Consider the following 12,642-nt stretch of genomic DNA (forward strand, 5'->3'; position numbering starts at 1 on the left):
CAGAAGCTATGACTGTGTACACTGGCCTAGGTGTGTCCTGACTTCAGCTTGGCTGTGCGGCCAGTGGCGCAATGGATAACGTGTCTGATAACAGGTCAGAAGATTGAATATTTGACTCCTGTTTGGCTCAAAACTAGATTTATTTGACCAAAATCAAGCTGGGAAAAATACTGTGTACTTTTCATTGTGTCTGGCAGTTCTCGATTCAAACACATTTTAGACTGATTTTATATGGGACTTTTCTCCAACATCTCTGAGAAAAAAGATGGAGCTTGTAATACAACAAGCATAATTTCAACGTTTATGGATTTGTCTGTGATGTTTTTTTAAGTAACTGTCTTCCCATATGGTCTGGCTTTTAGGATTCCTGGTTTTCGCCCGGGTTGAACTCCCAGTATGGGAAAGAACATCTTGTCATTTGGGATGCACTTGTGTAAGAACAGATACCACATTTTAACTGGCAGCAGAATCACACAACACAACAATATTCCCTCAGCAACAGCAAATGTGACATGTTTTGTAGATTCATAATTTACAAGACTTTTTAAACATTGAATACACTTCAAGTTTGCATTTCTTGCTCTTCAGTAAAATTCATGCAACAACAGGAGGATCAAATTAAGATATGCATCTGAAACAGAAAACCAAGGAACCTTTTTGTTGACAGACACAATGACTGTGTACACTAGTCTAGCTGTGACCTGACTTCAGCTTAGACGTGGGGCCAGTGGCGCAGTGGATAACGTGTCTGACTACGGATCAGAAGATTATATGTTCGACTCCTGGCTGGCTCGATACTTAATTTAATTGATTGAAATCAAGCCGGGATTGATACTGTATACTTTTCAGTGCTTCTGGCTGTTCTCACTTCAAACTCATTTTAGACTGATTTCATCTGGACATTCCCCAACATCTCAGAGAAAAAAAGATGTAGCTTTTAATCCAAAAGGCATAATGTCAACATTTAAAGATTTGTCTGTGATGTGTATTTTAAGTATGTGTCTTCCCATATGGTCTAGCGGTTAGGATTCCTGGTTTTCACCCAGGTGGCCTGGGTTCAACTCCCGGTATGTGAAAGAATATCTTGTTGTTTGGGATGCACTTGTGTAACAACAGATACTGCATTTTAACTGGCAGCAGTTTCACACAACACAACAATATTCCCTCAGCAACAGGAAATGTGACATGTTATGTAGATTCAAATTATACAAGGCATTTTAAACGTTGAATACACTTCATTGCTGCATTTCTTGCTCTGCAGTAAAATTCATGCAACAACAGGAGGATCAAATTAAGATTTGCATCTGTAACAGAAATCCCAAGGAACCTTGTCGGTGACAGAAGCTATGACTGTGTACACTGGCCTAGGTGTGTCCTGACTTCAGCTTGGCTGTGCGGCCAGTGGCGCAATGGATAACGTGTCTGATAACAGGTCAGAAGATTGAATATTTGACTCCTGTTTGGCTCAAAACTAGATTTATTTGACCAAAATCAAGCTGGGAAAAATACTGTATACTTTTCATTGTGTCTGGCAGTTCTCGATTCAAACACATTTTAGACTGATTTTATATGGGACTTTTCTCCAACATCGCTGAGAAAAAGATGGAGCTTGTAATTACAACAAGCATCATTTCAACGTTTATGGATTTGTCTGTGATGTTTTTTTAAAGTAACTGTCTTCCCATATGGTCTGGCTTTTAGGATTTCTGGTTTTCGCCCGGGTTGAACTCCCAGTATGGGAAAGAACATCTTGTCATTTGGGATGCACTTGTGTAAGAACAGATACCACATTTTAACTGGCAGCAGAATCACACAACACAACAATATTCCCTCAGCAACAGCAAATGTGACATGTTTTGTAGATTCATAATTTACAAGACTTTTTAAACATTGAATACACTTCAAGTTTGCATTTCTTGCTCTTCAGTAAAATTCATGCAACAACAGGAGGATCAAATTAAGATATGCATCTGAAACAGAAAACCAAGGAACCTTGTTGTTGACAGACACAATGACTGTGTACACTGGTCTAGCTGTGACCTGACTTCAGCTTAGACGTGGGGCCAGTGGCGCAATGGATAACGTGTCTGACTACGGATCAGAAGATTCTAGGTTCGATTCCTGGCTGGCTCGATACTTAATTTAATTGATTGAAATCAAGCCGGGATTGATACTGTATACTTTTCAGTGCTTCTGGCTGTTCTCACTTCAAACTCATTTTAGACTGATTTCATCTGGACATTCCCCAACATCTCAGAGAAAAAAAGATGTAGCTTTTAATCCAAAAGGCATAATGTCAACATTTAAAGATTTGTCTGTGATGTGTATTTTAAGTATGTGTCTTCCCATATGGTCTAGCGGTTAGGATTCCTGGTTTTCACCCAGGTGGCCTGGGTTCAACTCCCGGTATGTGAAAGAATATCTTGTTGTTTGGGATGCACTTGTGTAACAACAGATACTGCATTTTAACTGGCAGCAGTTTCACACAACACAACAATATTCCCTCAGCAACAGGAAATGTGACATGTTATGTAGATTCAAATTATACAAGGCATTTTAAACGTTGAATACACTTCATTGCTGCATTTCTTGCTCTGCAGTAAAATTCATGCAACAACAGGAGGATCAAATTAAGATTTGCATCTGTAACAGAAATCCCAAGGAACCTTGTCGGTGACAGAAGCTATGACTGTGTACACTGGCCTAGGTGTGTCCTGACTTCAGCTTGGCTGTGCGGCCAGTGGCGCAATGGATAACGTGTCTGATAACAGGTCAGAAGATTGAATATTTGACTCCTGTTTGGCTCAAAACTAGATTTATTTGACCAAAATCAAGCTGGGAAAAATACTGTATACTTTTCATTGTGTCTGGCAGTTCTCGATTCAAACACATTTTAGACTGATTTTATATGGGACTTTTCTCCAACATCGCTGAGAAAAAGATGGAGCTTGTAATTACAACAAGCATCATTTCAACGTTTATGGATTTGTCTGTGATGTTTTTTTAAAGTAACTGTCTTCCCATATGGTCTGGCTTTTAGGATTTCTGGTTTTCGCCCGGGTTGAACTCCCAGTATGGAAAAGAACATCTTGTCATTTGGGATGCACTTGTGTAAGAACAGATACCACATTTTAACTGGCAGCAGAATCACACAACACAACAATATTCCCTCAGCAACAGCAAATGTGACATGTTTTGTAGATTCATAATTTACAAGACTTTTTAAACATTGAATACACTTCAAGTTTGCATTTCTTGCTCTTCAGTAAAATTCATGCAACAACAGGAGGATCAAATTAAGATATGCATCTGAAACAGAAAACCAAGGAACCTTGTTGTTGACAGACACAATGACTGTGTACACTGGTCTAGCTGTGACCTGACTTCAGCTTAGACGTGGGGCCAGTGGCGCAATGGATAACGTGTCTGACTACGGATCAGAAGATTCTAGGTTCGACTCCTGGCTGGCTCGATACTTAATTTAATTGATTGAAATCAAGCCGGGATTGATACTGTATACTTTTCAGTGCTTCTGGCTGTTCTCACTTCAAACTCATTTTAGACTGATTTCATCTGGACATTCCCCAACATCTCAGAGAAAAAAAGATGTAGCTTTTAATCCAAAAGGCATAATGTCAACATTTAAAGATTTGTCTGTGATGTGTATTTTAAGTATGTGTCTTCCCATATGGTCTAGCGGTTAGGATTCCTGGTTTTCAAACAGGTGGCCTGGGTTCAACTCCCGGTATGTGAAAGAATATCTTGTTGTTTGGGATGCACTTGTGTAACAACAGATACTGCATTTTAACTGGCAGCAGTTTCACACAACACAACAATATTCCCTCAGCAACAGGAAATGTGACATGTTATGTAGATTCAAATTATACGAGGCATTTTAAACGTTGAATACACTTCATTGCTGCATTTCTTGCTCTGCAGTAAAATTCATGCAACAACAGGAGGATCAAATTAAGATTTGCATCTGTAACAGAAATCCCAAGGAACCTTGTCGGTGACAGAAGCTATGACTGTGTACACTGGCCTAGGTGTGTCCTGACTTCAGCTTGGCTGTGCGGCCAGTGGCGCAATGGATAACGTGTCTGATAACAGGTCAGAAGATTGAATATTTGACTCCTGTTTGGCTCAAAACTAGATTTATTTGACCAAAATCAAGCTGGGAAAAATACTGTATACTTTTCATTGTGTCTGGCAGTTCTCGATTCAAACACATTTTAGACTGATTTTATATGGGACTTTTCTCCAACATCGCTGAGAAAAAGATGGAGCTTGTAATTACAACAAGCATCATTTCAACGTTTATGGATTTGTCTGCGATGTTTTTTTAAAGTAACTGTCTTCCCATATGGTCTGGCTTTTAGGATTTCTGGTTTTTGCCCGGGTTGAACTCCCAGTATGGGAAAGAACATCTTGTCATTTGGGATGCACTTGTGTAAGAACAGATACCACATTTTAACTGGCAGCAGAATCACACAACACAACAATATTCCCTCAGCAACAGCAAATGTGACATGTTTTGTAGATTCATAATTTACAAGACTTTTTAAACATTGAATACACTTCAAGTTTGCATTTCTTACTCTTCAGTAAAATTCATGCAACAACAGGAGGATCAAATTAAGATATGCATCTGAAACAGAAAACCAAGGAACCTTGTTGTTGACAGACACAATGACTGTGTACACTGGTCTAGCTGTGTCCTGACTTCAGCTTAGACGTGGGGCCAGTGGCGCAATGGGTAACGTGTCTGACTACGGATCAGAAGATTCTAGGTTTGACTCCTGGCTGGCTCGATACTTAATTTAATTTATTGAAATCAAGCCGGGATTGATACTGTATACTTTTCAGTGCTTCTGGCTGTTCTCACTTCAAACTCATTTTAGACTGATTTCATCTGGACATTCCCCAACATCTCAGAGAAAAAAAGATGTAGCTTTTAATCCAAAAGGCATAATGTCAACATTTAAAGATTTGTCTGTGATGTGTATTTTAAGTATGTGTCTTCCCATATGGTCTAGCGGTTAGGATTCCTGGTTTTCACCCAGGTGGCCCGGGTTCAACTCCCGGTATGGGAAAGAATATCTTGTTGTTTGGGATGCACTTGTGTAACAACAGATACTGCATTTTAACTGGCAGCAGTTTCACACAACACAACAATATTCCCTCAGCAACAGGAAATGTGACATGTTTTGTAGATTCAAATTATACAAGGCATTTTAAACGTTGAATACACTTCATTGCTGCATTTCTTGCTCTGCAGTAAAATTCATGCAACAACAGGAGGATCAAATTAAGATTTGCATCTGTAACAGAAATCCCAAGGAACCTTGTCGGTGACAGAAGCTATGACTGTGTACACTGGTCTAGCTGTGACCTGACTTCAGCTTAGTCGTGGGGCCAGTGGCGCAATGGATAACGTGTCTGACTACGGATCAGAAGATTCTAGGTTCGACTCCTGGCTGGCTCGATACTTAATTTAATTTATTGAAATCAAGCCGGGATTGATACTGTATACTTTTCAGTGCTTCTGGCTGTTCTCACTTCAAACTCATTTTAGACTGATTTCATCTGGACATTCCCCAACATCTCAGAGAAAAAAAGATGTAGCTTTTAATCCAACAGGCATAATGTCAACATTTAAAGATTTGTCTGTGATGTGTATTTTAAGTATGTGTCTTACCATATGGTCTAGCGGTTAGGATTCCTGGTTTTCACCCAGGTGGCCCGGGTTCAACTCCCGGTATGGGAAAGAATATCTTGTCGTTTGGGATGCACTTGTGTAACAACAGATATTGCATTTTAACTGGCAGCAGTTTCACACAACACAACAATATTCCCTCAGCAACAGGAAATGTGACATGTTATGTCGATTCAAATTATACAAGGCATTTTAAACGTTGAATACACTTCATTGCTGCATTTCTTGCTCTGCAGTAAAATTCATGCAACAACAGGAGGATCAAATTAAGATTTGCATCTGTAACAGAAATCCCAAGGAACCTTGTCGGTGACAGAAGCTATGACTGTGTACACTGGCCTAGGTGTGTCCTGACTTCAGCTTGGCTGTGCGGCCAGTGGCGCAATGGATAACGTGTCTGATAACAGGTCAGAAGATTGAATATTTGACTCCTGTTTGGCTCAAAACTAGATTTATTTGACCAAAATCAAGCTGGGAAAAATACTGTATACTTTTCATTGGGTCTGGCAGTTCTCGATTCAAACACATTTTAGACTGATTTTATATGGGACTTTTCTCCAACATCGCTGAGAAAAAGATGGAGCTTGTAATTACAACAAGCATCATTTCAACGTTTATGGATTTGTCTGTGATGTTTTTTTAAAGTAACTGTCTTCCCATATGGTCTGGCTTTTAGGATTCCTGGTTTTCGCCCGGGTTGAACTCCCAGTATGGGAAAGAACATCTTGTCATTTGGGATGCACTTGTGTAAGAACAGATACCACATTTTAACTGGCAGCAGAATCACACAACACAACAATATTCCCTCAGCAACAGCAAATGTGACATGTTTTGTAGATTCATAATTTACAAGACTTTTTAAACATTGAATACACTTCAAGTTTGCATTTCTTGCTCTTCAGTAAAATTCATGCAACAACAGGAGGATCAAATTAAGATATGCATCTGAAACAGAAAACCAAGGAACCTTGTTGTTGACAGACACAATGACTGTGTACACTGGTCTAGCTGTGACTTGACTTCAGCTTAGACGTGGGGCCAGTGGCGCAATGGATAACGTGTCTGACTACGGATCAGAAGATTCTAGTTTCGACTCCTGGCTGGCTCGATACTTAATTTAATTTATTGAAATCAAGCCGGGATTGATACTGTATACTTTTCAGTGCTTCTGGCTGTTCTCACTTCAAACTCATTTTAGACTGATTTCATCTGGACATTCCCCAACATCTCAGAGAAAAAAAGATGTAGCTTTTAATCCAAAAGGCATAATGTCAACATTTAAAGATTTGTCTGTGATGTGTATTTTAAGTATGTGTCTTCCCATATGGTCTAGCGGTTAGGATTCCTGGTTTTCACCCAGGTGGCCCGGGTTCAACTCCCGGTATGGGAAAGAATATCTTGTTGTTTGGGATGCACTTGTGTAACAACAGATACTGCATTTTAACTGGCAGCAGTTTCACACAACACAACAATATTCCCTCAGCAACAGGAAATGTGACATGTTATGTAGATTCAAATTATACAAGGCATTTTAAACGTTGAATACACTTCATTGCTGCATTTCTTGCTCTGCAGTAAAATTCATGCAACAACAGGAGGATCAAATTAAGATTTGCATCTGTAACAGAAATCCCAAGGAACCTTGTCGGTGACAGAAGCTATGACTGTGTACACTGGCCTAGGTGTGTCCTGACTTCAGCTTGGCTGTGCGGCCAGTGGCGCAATGGATAACGTGTCTGATAACAGGTCAGAAGATTGAATATTTGACTCCTGTTTGGCTCAAAACTAGATTTATTTGACCAAAATCAAGCTGGGAAAAATACTGTGTACTTTTCATTGTGTCTGGCAGTTCTCGATTCAAACACATTTTAGACTGATTTTATATGGGACTTTTCTCCAACATCTCTGAGAAAAAAGATGGAGCTTGTAATACAACAAGCATAATTTCAACGTTTATGGATTTGTCTGTGATGTTTTTTTAAGTAACTGTCTTCCCATATGGTCTGGCTTTTAGGATTCCTGGTTTTCGCCCGGGTTGAACTCCCAGTATGGGAAAGAACATCTTGTCATTTGGGATGCACTTGTGTAAGAACAGATACCACATTTTAACTGGCAGCAGAATCACACAACACAACAATATTCCCTCAGCAACAGCAAATGTGACATGTTTTGTAGATTCATAATTTACAAGACTTTTTAAACATTGAATACACTTCAAGTTTGCATTTCTTGCTCTTCAGTAAAATTCATGCAACAACAGGAGGATCAAATTAAGATATGCATCTGAAACAGAAAACCATGGAACCTTGTTGTTGACAGACACAATGACTGTGTACACTGGTCTAGCTGTGACCTGACTTCAGCTTAGACGTGGGGCCAGTGGCGCAATGGATAACGTGTCTGACTACGGATCAGAAGATTCTAGGTTCGACTCCTGGCTGGCTCAATACTTAATTTAATTTATTGAAATCAAGCCGGGATTGATACTGTATACTTTTCAGTGCTTCTGGCTGTTCTCACTTCAAACTCATTTTAGACTGATTTCATCTGGACATTCCCCAACATCTCAGAGAAAAAAAGATGTAGCTTTTAATCCAACAGGCATAATGTCAACATTTAAAGATTTGCCTGTGATGTGTATTTTAAGTATGTGTCTTCCCATATGGTCTAGCGGTTAGGATTCCTGGTTTTCACCCAGGTGGCCCGGGTTCAACTCCCGGTATGGGAAAGAATATCTTGTCGTTTGGGATGCACTTGTGTAACAACAGATATTGCATTTTAACTGGCAGCAGTTTCACACAACACAACAATATTCCCTCAGCAACAGGAAATGTGACATGTTATGTAGATTCAAATTATACAAGGCATTTTAAACGTTGAATACACTTCATTGCTGCATTTCTTGCTCTGCAGTAAAATTCATGAGGATCAAATTAAGATTTGCATCTGTAACAGAAATCCCAAGGAACCTTGTCGGTGACAGAAGCTATGACTGTGTACACTGGCCTAGGTGTGTCCTGACTTCAGCTTGGCTGTGCGGCCAGTGGCGCAATGGATAACGTGTCTGATAACAGGTCAGAAGATTGAATATTTGACTCCTGTTTGGCTCAAAACTAGATTTATTTGACCAAAATCAAGCTGGGAAAAATACTGTATACTTTTCATTGTGTCTGGCAGTTCTCGATTCAAACACATTTTAGACTGATTTTATATGGGACTTTTCTCCAACATCGCTGAGAAAAAGATGGAGCTTGTAATTACAACAAGCATCATTTCAACGTTTATGGATTTGTCTGTGATGTTTTTTTAAAGTAACTGTCTTCCCATATGGTCTGGCTTTTAGGATTCCTGGTTTTCGCCCGGGTTGAACTCCCAGTATGGGAAAGAACATCTTGTCATTTGGGATGCACTTGTGTAAGAACAGATACCACATTTTAACTGGCAGCAGAATCACACAACACAACAATATTCCCTCAGCAACAGCAAATGTGACATGTTTTGTAGATTCATAATTTACAAGACTTTTTAAACATTGAATACACTTCAAGTTTGCATTTCTTGCTCTTCAGTAAAATTCATGCAACAACAGGAGGATCAAATTAAGATATGCATCTGAAACAGAAAACCAAGGAACCTTGTTGTTGACAGACACAATGACTGTGTACACTGGTCTAGCTGTGACTTGACTTCAGCTTAGACGTGGGGCCAGTGGCGCAATGGATAACGTGTCTGACTACGGATCAGAAGATTCTAGTTTCGACTCCTGGCTGGCTCGATATTTAATTTAATTGATTGAAATCAAGCCGGGATTGACACTGAATACTTTTCAGTGCTTCTGGCTGTTCTCACTTCAAGCTCATTTTAGACTGATTTCATCTGGACATTCCCCAACATCTCAGAGAAAAAAAGATGTAGCTTTTAATCCAACAGGCATAATGTCAACATTTAAAGATTTGTCTGTGATGTGTATTTTAAGTATGTGTCTTCCCATATGGTCTAGTGGTTGGTCCTGGTTTTCACCCAGGTGGCCCGGGTTCAACTCCCGGTATGGGAAAGAATTTCTTGTCGTTTGGGATGCACTTGTGTAAAGACAGATACTGCATTTTAACTGGCAGCAGTTTCACACAACACAACAATATTCCCTCAGCAACAGGAAATGTGACATGTTATGTAGATTCAAATTATACAAGGCTTTTTAAACGTTGAATACACTTCATTGCTGCATTTCTTGCTCTGCAGTAAAATTCATGCAACAACAGGAGGATCAAATTAAGATTTGCATCTGTAACAGAAATCCCAAGGAACCTTGTCGGTGACAGAAGCTATGACTGTGTACACTGGCCTAGGTGTGTCCTGACTTCAGCTTGGCTGTGCGGCCAGTGGCGCAATGGATAACGTGTCTGATAACAGGTCAGAAGATTGAATATTTGACTCCTGTTTGGCTCAAAACTAGATTTATTTGACCAAAATCAAGCTGGGAAAAATACTGTATACTTTTCATTGTGTCTGGCAGTTCTCGATTCAAACACATTTTAGACTGATTTTATATGGGACTTTTCTCCAACATCGCTGAGAAAAAGATGGAGCTTGTAATTACAACAAGCATCATTTCAACGTTTATGGATTTGTCTGTGATGTTTTTTTAAAGTAACTGTCTTCCCATATGGTCTGGCTTTTAGGATTCCTGGTTTTCGCCCGGGTTGAACTCCCAGTATGGGAAAGAACATCTTGTCATTTGGGATGCACTTGTGTAAGAACAGATACCACATTTTAACTGGCAGCAGAATCACACAACACAACAATATTCCCTCAGCAACAGCAAATGTGACATGTTTTGTAGATTCATAATTTACAAGACTTTTTAAACATTGAATACACTTCAAGTTTGCATTTCTTGCGCTTCAGTAAAATTCATGCAACAACAGGAGGATCAAATTAAGATATGCATCTGAAACAGAAAACCAAGGAACCTTGTTGTTGACAGACACAATGACTGTGTACACTAGTCTAGCTGTGACTTGACTTCAGCTTAGACGTGGGGCCAGTGGCGCAATGGATAACGTGTCTGACTACGGATCAGAAGATTCTAGTTTCGACTCCTGGCTGGCTCGATACTTAATTTAATTTATTGAAATCAAGCCGGGATTGATACTGTATACTTTTCAGTGCTTCTGGCTGTTCTCACTTCAAACTCATTTTAGACTGATTTCATCTGGACATTCCCCAACATCTCAGAGAAAAAAAGATGTAGCTTTTAATCCAACAGGCATAATGTCAACATTTAAAGATTTGTCTGTGATGTGTATTTTAAGTATGTGTCTTCCCATATGGTCTAGTGGTTGGTCCTGGTTTTCACCCAGGTGGCCCGGGTTCAACTCCCGGTATGGGAAAGAATTTCTTGTCGTTTGGGATGCACTTGTGTAAAGACAGATACTGCATTTTAACTGGCAGCAGTTTCACACAACACAACAATATTCCCTCAGCAACAGGAAATGTGACATGTTATGTAGATTCAAATTATACAAGGCTTTTTAAACGTTGAATACACTTCATTGCTGCATTTCTTGCTCTGCAGTAAAATTCATGCAACAACAGGAGGATCAAATTAAGATTTGCATCTGTAACAGAAATCCCAAGGAACCTTGTCGGTGACAGAAGCTATGACTGTGTACACTGGCCTAGGTGTGTCCTGACTTCAGCTTGACTGTGCGGCCAGTGGCGCAATGGATAACGTGTCTGATAACAGGTCAGAAGATTGAATATTTGACTCCTGTTTGGCTCAAAACTAGATTTATTTGACCAAAATCAAGCTGGGAAAAATACTGTATACTTTTCATTGTGTCTGGCAGTTCTCGATTCAAACACATTTTAGACTGATTTTATATGGGACTTTTCTCCAACATCGCTGAGAAAAAGATGGAGCTTGTAATTACAACAAGCATCATTTCAACGTTTATGGATTTGTCTGTGATGTTTTTTTAAAGTAACTGTCTTCCCATATGGTCTGGCTTTTAGGATTCCTGGTTTTCGCCCGGGTTGAACTCCCAGGATGGGAAAGAACATCTTGTCATTTGGGATGCACTTGTGTAAGAACAGATACCACATTTTAACTGGCAGCAGAATCACACAACACAACAATATTCCCTCAGCAACAGCAAATGTGACATGTTTTGTAGATTCATAATTCACAAGACTTTTTAAACATTGAATACACTTCAAGTTTGCATTTCTTGCTCTTCAGTAAAATTCATGCAACAACAGGAGGATCAAATTAAGATATGCATCTGAAACAGAAAACCAAGGAACCTTGTTGTTGACAGACACAATGACTGTGTACACTAGTCTAGCTGTGACTTGACTTCAGCATAGACGTGGGGCCAGTGGCGCAATGGATAACGTGTCTGACTACGGATCAGAAGATTCTAGTTTCGACTCCTGGCTGGCTTGATACTTAATTTAATTTATTGAAATCAAGCCGGGATTGATACTGTATACTTTTCAGTGCTTCTGGCTGTTCTCACTTCAAACTCATTTTAGACTGATTTCATCTGGACATTCCCCAACATCTCAGAGAAAAAAAGATGTAGCTTTTAATCCAACAGGCATAATGTCAACATTTAAAGATTTGTCTGTGATGTGTATTTTAAGTATGTGTCTTCCCATATGGTCTAGTGGTTAGGATTCCTGGTTTTCACCCAGGTGGCCCGGGTTCAACTCCCGGTATGGGAAAGAATATCTTGTCGTTTGGGATGCACTTGTGTAACAACAGATACTGCATTTTAACTGGCAGCAGTTTCACACAACACAACAATATTCCCTCAGCAACAGGAAATGTGACATGTTATGTAGATTCAAATTTTACAAGGCATTTTAAACGTTGAATACACTTCATGGCTGCATTTCTTGCTCTGCAGTAAAATTAATGC

General features: G+C 39.5%; 8 non-coding genes across 8 annotated transcripts; all 8 read left to right on the forward strand.

Annotated features, from left to right (window-relative positions):
* Positions 1 to 2,060: 2,060 nt before the first annotated feature.
* Positions 2,061 to 2,133, forward strand: trnar-acg (transfer RNA arginine (anticodon ACG)). Its single transcript has one exon. It is a non-coding gene; the product is annotated as a tRNA-Arg (tRNA).
* Positions 2,134 to 3,399: 1,266 nt separating this feature from the next.
* On the forward strand, positions 3,400 to 3,472 carry trnar-acg (transfer RNA arginine (anticodon ACG)). Its single transcript has one exon. It is a non-coding gene; the product is annotated as a tRNA-Arg (tRNA).
* Positions 3,473 to 5,021: 1,549 nt separating this feature from the next.
* trnae-uuc (transfer RNA glutamic acid (anticodon UUC)) lies at positions 5,022 to 5,093 on the forward strand. The gene has a single exon. It is a non-coding gene; the product is annotated as a tRNA-Glu (tRNA).
* Positions 5,094 to 5,412: 319 nt separating this feature from the next.
* trnar-acg (transfer RNA arginine (anticodon ACG)) lies at positions 5,413 to 5,485 on the forward strand. Its single transcript has one exon. It is a non-coding gene; the product is annotated as a tRNA-Arg (tRNA).
* A 1,549-nt stretch (positions 5,486 to 7,034) lies between these two features.
* Positions 7,035 to 7,106, forward strand: trnae-uuc (transfer RNA glutamic acid (anticodon UUC)). The gene has a single exon. It is a non-coding gene; the product is annotated as a tRNA-Glu (tRNA).
* Positions 7,107 to 8,089: 983 nt separating this feature from the next.
* Positions 8,090 to 8,162, forward strand: trnar-acg (transfer RNA arginine (anticodon ACG)). Its single transcript has one exon. It is a non-coding gene; the product is annotated as a tRNA-Arg (tRNA).
* Positions 8,163 to 8,372: 210 nt separating this feature from the next.
* trnae-uuc (transfer RNA glutamic acid (anticodon UUC)) lies at positions 8,373 to 8,444 on the forward strand. Its single transcript has one exon. It is a non-coding gene; the product is annotated as a tRNA-Glu (tRNA).
* Positions 8,445 to 12,373: 3,929 nt separating this feature from the next.
* On the forward strand, positions 12,374 to 12,445 carry trnae-uuc (transfer RNA glutamic acid (anticodon UUC)). The gene has a single exon. It is a non-coding gene; the product is annotated as a tRNA-Glu (tRNA).
* The last annotated feature ends 197 nt before the right edge of the window (positions 12,446 to 12,642 follow it).

The sequence above is a fragment of the Oncorhynchus mykiss genome, chromosome 17 (assembly GCF_057628025.1).
Source record: "Oncorhynchus mykiss isolate SJ-2025 chromosome 17, ASM5762802v1, whole genome shotgun sequence".
Classification (NCBI taxonomy): domain Eukaryota; kingdom Metazoa; phylum Chordata; class Actinopteri; order Salmoniformes; family Salmonidae; genus Oncorhynchus; species Oncorhynchus mykiss.